At 40.0% G+C, this 10774-nt stretch overlaps 1 pseudogene; it reads left to right on the forward strand.

The window, feature by feature from the left end:
• Positions 1 to 1269: 1269 nt before the first annotated feature.
• Positions 1270 to 9595, forward strand: LOC129144487 (phosphorylase b kinase gamma catalytic chain, skeletal muscle/heart isoform-like; annotated as a pseudogene).
• The last annotated feature ends 1179 nt before the right edge of the window (positions 9596 to 10774 follow it).

The following is a 10774-nucleotide window of genomic DNA, read 5'->3' on the forward strand; positions in this document are numbered from 1 at the left end:
TGCACAACGTGCAGGTTTGATATATAGGTATACATGTGCCATGTTGGTTTGCTGCACCCATCAACTCATCATTTACATTAGGTATTTCTCCTAATGCTATCCCTTCCCCAGCCCTCCACCTCTTGTCAGGCCCCCGTGTGTGATGTTCCCCGCCTTGTGTCCAAGTGATCTCATTGTTCACTTCTCACCTATGAGTGAGAATATACAGTGTTTGGTTTTCTGTCCTTGTGATAGTTTGCTGAGAATGATGGTTTCCAGCTTCATCCATGTCCCTGCAAAGGACATGAACTCATCCTTTTTTATGGCTGCATAGTATTTCATGGTGTATATGTGCCACATTTTCTTAATCCAGTCTATCATTGATGGACATTTGGGTTGGTTCCAAGTCTTTGCTATTGTGAATAGTGCCACAATAAACATACGTGTGCATGATTTATAGTAGCATGATTTATAATCCTTTGGGTATATACCCAGTAATGGGATGGCTGGGTCAAAGGGTATTTCTAGTTCTAGATACTTGAGGAATCGCCACTGTCTTCCACAATGGTTGAACTAATTTACACTCCCACCAACAGTGTAAAACTGTTCCTATTTCTCCACACCCTGTCTAGCATCTGCTATTTCCTGACTTTAATGATTGCCATTCTAACTGATGTGAGATGGTATCTCATTGTGGTTTTCATTTGCATTTCCCTGATGACCAGTGATGATGAGCATTTTTTCATGTGTCTGTTGGCTGCATAGGTGTCTTCTTTTGAAAAGTGTCTGTTCATATCCTTTGCCTACTTTTTGATGGAGTTGTTTTTTTCTTGTAAATTTGTTTGAGTTCTTTGTAGATACTGGATATTAGCCCTTTGTCAGGTGGGTAGATTGCAAAAATTTTCTCCCATTCTGTAGGTTGCCTGTTCACTCTGATGGTAGTTTCTTTTGCTGTGCAGAAGCTCTTTAGTTTAATTAGATCCCATTTGTCAATTCTGGCTTTTGTTTCCATTGCTTTCGGTGTTTTAGTCATGAAGTCCTTGCTATGGGTCTTAAAATCTCTATGGAATCTAAATTTGGTGTCAAGTTAGCTTATTTTTTATTGGTCTACTTTGAGTGTAAATGAAAACAGATGAATGCTACCTTCCTTAACAATAGTCTTTTGTTAATTTTAAATCTGAAATTTTTGTTTTGGTAAAATTTTGAATTTATATTAAAGCTTTTTTAGCTTTATACCCCCTAGCTATTAATAGAAGCAAACTCTTGCTGTTTATTTATGACAGAACACACATGAAGGACTTGAAAGATGTTACTAACAATGTCCACTACGAGAACTATGGAAGCAGAAAACTGGCAGCTGTGACTTACAATGGAGTTGATAACAACAAGAATAAAGGGCAGCTGACTAAGTAAGTATATATTTTTTCTCCAAAAAAGGTATTCTTTCTGTAGTCAATAATCATATTGTTTCATTTTCATTAAATTTCTCCTGGCTCCTCAGTAGAAAATTTGGATAATGTTCTCTATGCACAACAGCATAAATGTATATTGTTATGCTTTGTTAATAGTAGACACTTTTTTGAATGAACCATTTTGATGGAGTTTTCACTTACAGATTGTGTGGAAACAAAGGGCAGTCTTTAATAAAAGGAATAGGTAGATGAATTTATTCTTGCTTACCTTCTCTAATCCTATTCCAGGGAGTAAATTAGCTGGAGTTTTGGTTTCTTCTTTTGGTTATTAGAGTGGTGTAAGTGACTACGAATTGTGTAGCTTTGTCCTATTGAGCTTGTATCTCAAGCTGTGGTGTTTTTATGTGGGGGTCGAAAAAAGAGATGTGTGAGGAAGCTGGTAACCATGTCTGTGCCCTCCTTTTAAAAAATTTGTCATTATTGAAGATCATAATTACACCATATGTCACTTAACAATGGGGATACTCTGAGAAATGTGTCATTGGGCTATTTCATCATTCTGTAAACATCATAGAGTGTACCTACACAAACCTAGATGGTAGAGCCTTCTACACACCTAGGTTATGTGCTCTAGCTATTGCTTGTAGGCTATAAATCTATATAGCGTGTTACTGTACTGAATGTCATAGACAGTTGTAACATAATGTTAAGTATTTGTGTATCTAAACATAGAAAAGGTGCAGCAAAAATACAGTATAAAAGATTAAAAATGGGATATGTGTATAGGGCACTTGTTGTGAATGGAGCTTGCAGGACAGGAGCTTGCTCTGGATGAGTCAGTGAGTGAGTGGTGAGTGAATGTGAAGGCCTAGGACATTACTGTACACTACTGTGGACTTTATTAACACTGTACACTTGGGCTATACTAAATTTATTTTTTAAATTTGTCTTTAATAATCTTATTTTGCTGTAACTTTTATAACTTAAATTTTAAAAAACTTTTTGATTCTTTTGTAGTAACACTTAGCTTAAAACACAAACACATTGAACAGATGTACAAAAATATGATCGTCATAATTTTTATTCTATAAGCTTTTTTCTATTTTAAAAGTTCTTTCTTTTTTCACTTCAAACTTTTTTTTTTGTTAAAAACGAAGACATAAACTTACACATTAGCCTAGGCCTACTCAGGGTCAAGATCATCAAGATGCTACCGGGCAGCAGGAATTTTTCAGTTCCTAGGGGCCACCATCATATATGCAGTCCCTTGTTGACTGAAATGTCATTATGCAGTGCATAGCTGTATTACAAAACCATTTTAAATAATGGGCATTTGTAGCTAGGTGTTATCTACCATTAGACGAAAATCCTAAAGGATCAACTATATAAATATGAAAGACAAGTTCTGAAAGTAGCTATAGTGTTTTCCATAGTGGTTAACATGCCTTATAATGGAATAGAAAAATGTCCCTTCTTAAATATTTAAAATACAAGATTCTGCTTGAGGTAAGCCTCAGTACGTGAACAAAAGGAAGGCTTTTTATCTCTTTTGAGCAAAATGTTTATTGAACAACTTTGGCAAAAAATGTAAGGATCCATCATAGTGAATATTGTTCATAAAATCCGAATTCACTTTAAACTCATTATCATTAACGATGAACTTTTTAACTCATTAAAAGAAACACATACACAAAGCTACTGATAATTTTGTATTTTAAAATACTACCAGTACGTATTTTTTGTTAAATATATGTACTTATTCAATATATTTTTAAAATGTTTGTTATGTTGTAGATATAAGGAATTGTTTATTTGTCCCCATGTCTCAAATATAAGGCTTTTTTTTTTTTTGAGACAGAGTCTCACGCTGTTGCCCAGGCTGGAGTGCAGTGGTGCGATCTTAGCTCACTGCAACCTCCACCTCCGGGTTCACGCCATTCTCCTGCCTCAGCCTCCCGAATAGCTGGGAATACAGGCGCCTGCCACCACGCCCAGCTAATTTATTGTATTTTGTTTAGTGGAGACGGGGTTTCACCATGTTAGCCAGGATGGTCTCGATCTGCTGACCTCGTGATCCGCCTGCCTCGGCCTTCCAAAGTGCTGGGATTACAGGCATGAGCCACTGCGCTTGGCCATATAAGGCTTTTTAAAGTAGTGCTGTTGGATGCAGGTAAGATAATTCAGAGAAAAATTGTAAACTTTACAGTATCATGAAGTTTTTTTCTAAATATACAAAATTCTACTATGTGGATACATGAGTTAAACTATATCCCAGGTGAAAGCATAAATAGTAGAATTCTACTGGAAATATATCTCTTAAAGAGAGGAATGATGACCATACTTTGCCTATGTAAATATAAAAAATGTTTGCATTGCTAAAACGCAAATTGCTCCAGGAGCTAGCATAATATTTTATGTTAATAATAAGTAGGAAAATAAACATTTTAGAAAATAAAGCCAACTGGGGAATGGCTGTAATTGGAATAGATATTTGATACGATTTGATAAATTAGATTGTTACTACTTCATTGAATAACACATACTGAATCTGAAAGAAATCACTTAGAAGTTTTATCGATTGGTTGTATCTTACATTGTCTTGAAAATGTTAGCAATTTCAAAAAATATTTTTGTTAAATTTTTCTTTAAAAATCATTAACAACTTATGGTTCTTTAGCTGATGTAAGGTGCTTTTCCTCATAGCTCAGCACATATCCATGAATAACTGAAAAGAAAGACTAATGTTTAAATAAGTGAAGTAAGCAGGTGTGAGTTTAGGCTTCGTTTAATGTTCTTTTTGTATTGCTCTCACGTGACTCTCCATAGCAATGTATTCTTTGATAGTGGTAGTGAGGAGGGGTTGAGAGTTGCAAGAATTTTTGCATGGAAGGTGAACCTATTGAAAATTTATAGTTAAATTGATCTTTGGCAATATATACTTCACAAAGTGCTAATCACACTTTGGTTTTAAAATATAAGCCAAACTTTTTAAAGATGTTAGACATTGAATAGTAAAATACATTCATGTGCCACATAACGATGTTTTGGTCAATGACTGACTGCATATACGACAAATTCCCATAATATTATGATGTCATACCATAGAGCCTAAGTGTGTAGTAGGTTATACTATCTAGGGTTGTGTAAGTACACTCTGTGTTGTTCGCGCAATGACAAATTAATTTCTCAGCATGTATCCCAATTTTTAAGCAATGCATGACTGTAGATCAATTTATCTTATATTTAAATTTTCTGAGGTAGTTTTGGGCAAACTGTAGAGTCTATTGAAACATGAAATAAAAAACCAAACACCGCATATTCTCACTCATAGGTGGGAATTGAACAATGAGAACACATGGACACAGGAAGGGGAACATCACACACCGGGGCCTGTTGTGGGGTGGGGGGAGTGGGGAGGGATAGCATTAGGAGATATACCTAATGTTAAATGACGAGTTAATGGGTGCAGCACACCAACATGGCACATGTATACATATGTAACTAACCTGCACGTTGTGCACATGTACCCTAGAACTTAAAGTATAATAAAAAAGATAAAAAATTAAAATTAAAATTAAAAATATAAGTGTAGATGTCTGAAAATGTGCCTTTCTGTTATGTCAAGAGCCCTAGAACAATTCTATTTTAGAGGGACTTAAAACAAGAATTAGATTGTGTGGTTTAAATCTGAAGAATTAGATTGTGTGGTTTAAATCTGAAGACTAGATGAACTTGTCCAGTCAGCTATAATTCGTCTCAAGGTTAGATCTAGAGAAGTGGATGCTATTCTTAGCAGCTATCCAGTAATTACCTGTTTCTGACAAAGAAAGTATGGAGCCATCTAAGTGCTTCTTATATCCTTAGAGAATGTATCTTGCATCCCTGTATGGAGGTTAGTGGATGGTTGGAAGCCACAGAAACGGTAACCTCTGAAATCAAAGAAAATTCAGCAAGGGTTGGTAAAGGAAAGGGCAGAAGAGTTGGTCATATCCAGATTGCTGATCTCTTAAAGGAAGTGATCCCCAATAAGAGAAGGGCCATCTCTTTTTTTTTCTTTTTGCTAAACGTCCTTCTTGAAGTTTTATCTGCCTCCTTTTTCCTTGATCTTCCTTGTACCCTCTACTTAAAGTCACATTTGATTGGTGACTCTTCTTCAGAACAGATGTCTATCATTGGTACCAATTGTGACAATAGATACCTTGCTCCAAGTTGGGGGCAAACCCTAGTCTCTCTTTCCTTTATGTTAATTCATTTTTCTGTTCTTTATAGCCTTCTCCATCAGTCATCTTGGGAAAACTTTATAAGTAAATGACTAAAAATACAAGTTTCAAAGGTAGATCCTCAGAATTCTTGATACATGACAAGAGTTTTCATTGATCTAAATAGAAATAAAGACAATTTTGTGAAAATTTCAAGTTGTTTTAAAATATTAAACTTACTCAGGTGTATCTTTTACTCTTTATTCAAGTGTCCTTTCATGAAATTATAATGATAGTAGTTGGAGTTTTGTTTATGTTTGGTTTTAATACTCTTACTTGGCAAAACAAGATGTTGGCAACCATTATTACTCAAAATTTTTGGAAATTTTTATTGATCTTTGAAAATTTTTTTTTTTTTTTGAGACGGAGTCTTGCTCTGTCGCCCAGGCTGGAGTGCAATGTTGCGATCTCGGCTCACTGCATCCTCTGCCTCCCAGGTTCATGCCATTCTCCTGCCTCAGCCTCCCGAGCAGTTGGGACTACAGGCGCCCACCACCACGCCCAGCTACTTTTTTGTATTTTTAGTAGAGATGGGGTTTCACCGTGTTAGCCAGGATGGTCTCGATCTCCTGACCTCGTGATCCACCCGCCTCGGCCTCCCAAAGTGCTGGGATTACAGGTGTGAGCCACCGCACCCTGGTGATCTTTGAAATTATTTAAGTGAAATTCCTTTGGAAAATTTTGCACGTAGTGACCTACTAACCACTGGAGCAAAAGTATGTAAATCTACTTGCTTACTGTGTTCTTTAGGAAAGACCACCACACATAATTTAAATGAAACATGATTGTCTTTTATTACACTCCAAATGTGGGTCATGTGTAATGCAGCAAAGTAGAACTTGACTAGGTCATCCTTCTGTGGTGGCTCTAATTTTATTGGTCACATGAAGGGGTGTGGCTTGCAAGAATTTTAACCTTATAAAGACAACCCTAGAAGGAGCTAAATCTTTGGGGATTTAGTTTCATATTCAGGTTATGTTGTAACCATTTTCTTTTTCTTGTTTTACTAGGCTTTTTCCATTACTTTGTCTGGGTTTTTAATTTCGCTGGTAGGTTTGTGAGCTTTACTACTATATGTGTGTGGGTAAGAGTTTCCTATTAAAAAGCAGGCAGGCAATAATATAACTTAAATGGTTTTTCCAGCCATTTAATAAAAGGTTTTACTTGGAACAAAATAGTAAATGTGAAGACAAAAGTGATCTCCCTACATTTTCTATATTGTAAGCACAATTGTTTGTTTTGATTTTTTAAAAATTAATCAAGATGACTAGAAGTGAGGTGTTAGTTTAAAAATTAAAAATTTGAAAGATAATTTTTACTGGTGAGAGACTTCAAAAAATTCATTTTAAATATGCATGAATGAACATTTTTTCACAGTATTTGAGTATATTTGGTCAGATTATTTTTACAAGGCTAAAATCTTACAGTATCTTAGCTGTTAGATATTGCAGATTTCTTTTAGAAAGTACACACATTTAGCAGGTTTAGAACTTTGAACAGACTTTCAGAAGACAATCGCACAGCATATTTATTTTCATAGTGATTTAGTGTAATGATTATGAAAGTAATTTGGGAAATAAATTAGCTTTAGCAAATTTTACTGTAATTTTTTTTATTTAGGGCACATACCTTAGTAATTTAATTGTGAAAGCTATGCATTTGCCTTTAATTGAAGCTTTTAGCATGCTTTACTTTAAATGTGCTAAATCACTAATTTTTGTTCCTTTAGATATGATACAGTTGAAAGCATGTAAGGCGGGGGATTGTTTTTCTAAAGACATAGCAGTTTTAGTATACAGGGATTTTTAATATTTAAATTTTGAATTTAAAAGAAGATTTTTTTCTTTTTCTTTGAGATGGAGTCCTGCTCTGTCACCCAGGCTGGAGTTCAGTGACACAATATTGGCTCACTGCAACCTCTGCCTCCTGGGTTCAAGCAATTCTCCTGCCTCAGCCTACCGAGTAGCTGGGATTACAGGCGTGCACCACCATGCCCAGCTAATTTTTGTATTTTTAGTAGAGACGGGGTTTCACCATGTTGGCCAGGCTGGTTTCGAACTCCTGATCTTGTGATCTGCCTGCCTTGGCCTCCCAAAGTGCTGGGATTACAGGTGTGAGCCACTGTGCCCGGCCTAAAAGAAGATTTTGAAACATCATTGCATGTTTTCTCTGCAGTCTCTTATTTTTCCCCTAGAGTTATTTAAATAATAATTTAGGTGGCAAAATTACCTGCTCCTTCCCAAGGATAAAGTAAAATAAACATTTTATAGATAAGTTATGTAAGTAGGAATAGATATTTAATTCTCTCTGATTTCTAATTTAATGTATTTACAATCACAGTTATATTGTTGAATAATATTAAGTTGCTTAAATACACATATTCAGTTACTAAAGGTTAGCAATTAAAAATCATTTTTAGATTATTTCTTTTCTAGAGCTTAAAAAAGATTTTTGGGGTGTTAGGGGACAGTGGGAATTATAGACTCCTTGAAAATCTAGCAAAAGCTTTGGACCCTTTCACCAGAAGAATACTGGCAAACACAAACACACATTTGGTATGCTGTTTCAGGGCAGTCACTGACACTGGGTGTGCTCAGGAGATCAGAAGCAACTATATTAAAAACACCTGCCATTAATATGAGGCATATATTATTAAGAAGGATCTCATCAACTTTTAACAAAAAAAAAAATTTACACTTGAAAATGTATTTCAGCTGACTCCAGTTTTTGTTTTGTTTTTTGAGATGGAGTCTCACTCTGTCACCCAGGCTGGAGTGTCGTGGGGCGATCTCGGCTCACTGCAACCTCCACCTCCCAGGTTCCAGCGATTCTCCTACCTCAGCCTCCTGAGTAGCTGGGACTACAGGCATGTGCCACCACACCCAGCTAATTTCTGTATTTTTAGTAGATATGGGGTTTTGCCATGTTGGCCAGGCTGGTCTCTAACTCCCGGCCTCAGGTGATCTGCCTGCCTCGGCCTCCCAAAGTGCTGGGATTATAGACATGAGCCACTTCGCCTGGCCTGGACTTCCTCTTCTGAGCGCCGTGCTGACATGTTCTGATGATGACTGTTCCTGCAGAGGTCTGCAGAACCCCCAGTTACCTGGCCCTGAGATCATGGAGTGCTCCCTTGCCCAGGCTCCCTTGCCCAGGGAGGCCACGCCTCTCCTGACATGCTGGAGGGGACCTGCCTTAACTTTCTCGGGTACCCTCTCCTCCCCTCCCAGGTCTCCCGATTCCTGTTGGTGCAACCCCAGAGCTGCTGCACAGCGGAAGAGGCCTTGGCACACCCCTTCTTCCTGCAGTACGTGGTGGAGGAAGTGTGGCACTTCAGCCCCCGGGGGAAGTTCAAGGTAGGAAGCCTCCTGACCCAGACCCTGCGGCAGTTGCCGCCAGCTCCCCAAGTGCAAACCTCTAAGCCGTCTCCTCTCCCAGGGGTCCTTATACCCCGCGGGTTTCCAGAGTACCCACCCCTCCCCTCCCAGCCGCCCTGTGATGGCTTCAGAGATGGCAGGTGTCAGCCCACTGCCTCCGTCCCTGAGGATGCTGGCCAAGTGGGAAGTGGGGGACACTGGGAGGGCCCCGCAGAAGCCATCGAAGGCTTCATGGCAAACGAGCCCAGAGAGTCCTGTGCTGGAGGGGCAGGGCCTGGCAGGGCGTGGGCTGCAGCCCAGCTTCTCTGCCTGGCCCTGCAGGTGATCGCTCTGACTGTGCTGGCTTCAGTGCTGATCTACTACCAGTACCACCGGGTGAACCTGGTGACCCGGGAGATCGTCATCCGAGACCCACCCCTACACCCTCCAGCCTCTGCGCCGGCTCATCGACGCCTACGCTTTCCGAATCTATGGCCCCTGGGCGAGGAAGGGGCAGCAGCAGAACTGGGCAGCCCTTTTCAAGAACACACCCAAGGCCGTGCTGCTCTCCCTGGCCAAGGAGGACTACTGAGGGGCTGGCCAGTCAGGGAGGGCTGGGGGGCAGGTGGGGAGGGGAAGCCACGGAAATACAAGTCAAAGGGGTAAGATGCATGCAGGCCTCTGCAGAAGGAGCGCTTGGCCCTGGCCAGGAACCCCTGGAGCTGAGGCCACGATCGCTTCTGTGCACAAGGGAAGCGGGTGTTCCTACCACACAGCAATACCTGCAGGCTGGGGCAGGCCCTGGGTTGGCAGAGATCACACGTGGCCTGAGAACCAGGAACCCCCTGCTCCTCCACTTCCTAGATGAGCTGCCATCTCCGTTTCTCTTTAGGGGAGGCCCAGAGTTACTGACACTCGGGCCCTCTTCCCTTAGGGTCCCAGGGTGAGGATGAAAGACACAGAAATGTCTGAGATACACAATCGCAGGAGATTTTATTGACCCCATGACATCCAGTGACAGTGTGGGAGCAGGCTACTCTCCAGGGACATGTTTCTGGAGGCATATGGAGAAGGGGGCCCAGGTGAGGTGGCTCACACCTGTAATCTCAGCACTTTGGGAGGTCGAGGTGGGATGATCGCTTGAGGCCAGGAGTTCGAGACCAGCCTGGGCAACATAGTGAGATCCTATCACTACAGAAATTCAAAAAATTATCCAGGCATGGTGGTGCATACTTGTAGTCCCAGCTACTCAGGAGGCTGAGGTGGGAGAATTGCTTGAGCCCAGGAGCTCAAGGCTGCAGTGAGCTGTGATCTCCACTGCACTCTAGCCTGGGCAACAGAGCAAGACCCTGTCTCAAAAAAAAAAAAAAAGAAAAAGAAAAAAGAAATGGAATGGGAAGCTTCTGATATTTCTCTTTCTGGAGTACTGTTTGCTTTGTGATTCCCACAATGCACTGCTTCACCTAGTACATCATTCGGTTCTCCCAGACCTTTTAGGACTGAACTGTGCTTTAGATAGTTACATGCCTGCCTGTTACACAGTGGAAACTAGTTTTCTTCAGAGGGACACGAAATGACAGATGAGGCCATGAAGAAAGCATTCTTCCTCCACAGCAACTAGCTAGGAAAGTGAACACACAAGTGATCCTCCTGCCTCAACCTCCCTACTAGCTGGGACTACAATCGTGTGCTACCATGAAGGGCTAATTTTTTTTTTTAATTTTTAGTAGAGATGCGGTCTGTGTTGCCCAGGATGGTCTTACTCCTGGGC

Source organism: Pan troglodytes, chromosome 6, assembly GCF_028858775.2.
Source record: "Pan troglodytes isolate AG18354 chromosome 6, NHGRI_mPanTro3-v2.0_pri, whole genome shotgun sequence".
Taxonomy (NCBI): domain Eukaryota; kingdom Metazoa; phylum Chordata; class Mammalia; order Primates; family Hominidae; genus Pan; species Pan troglodytes.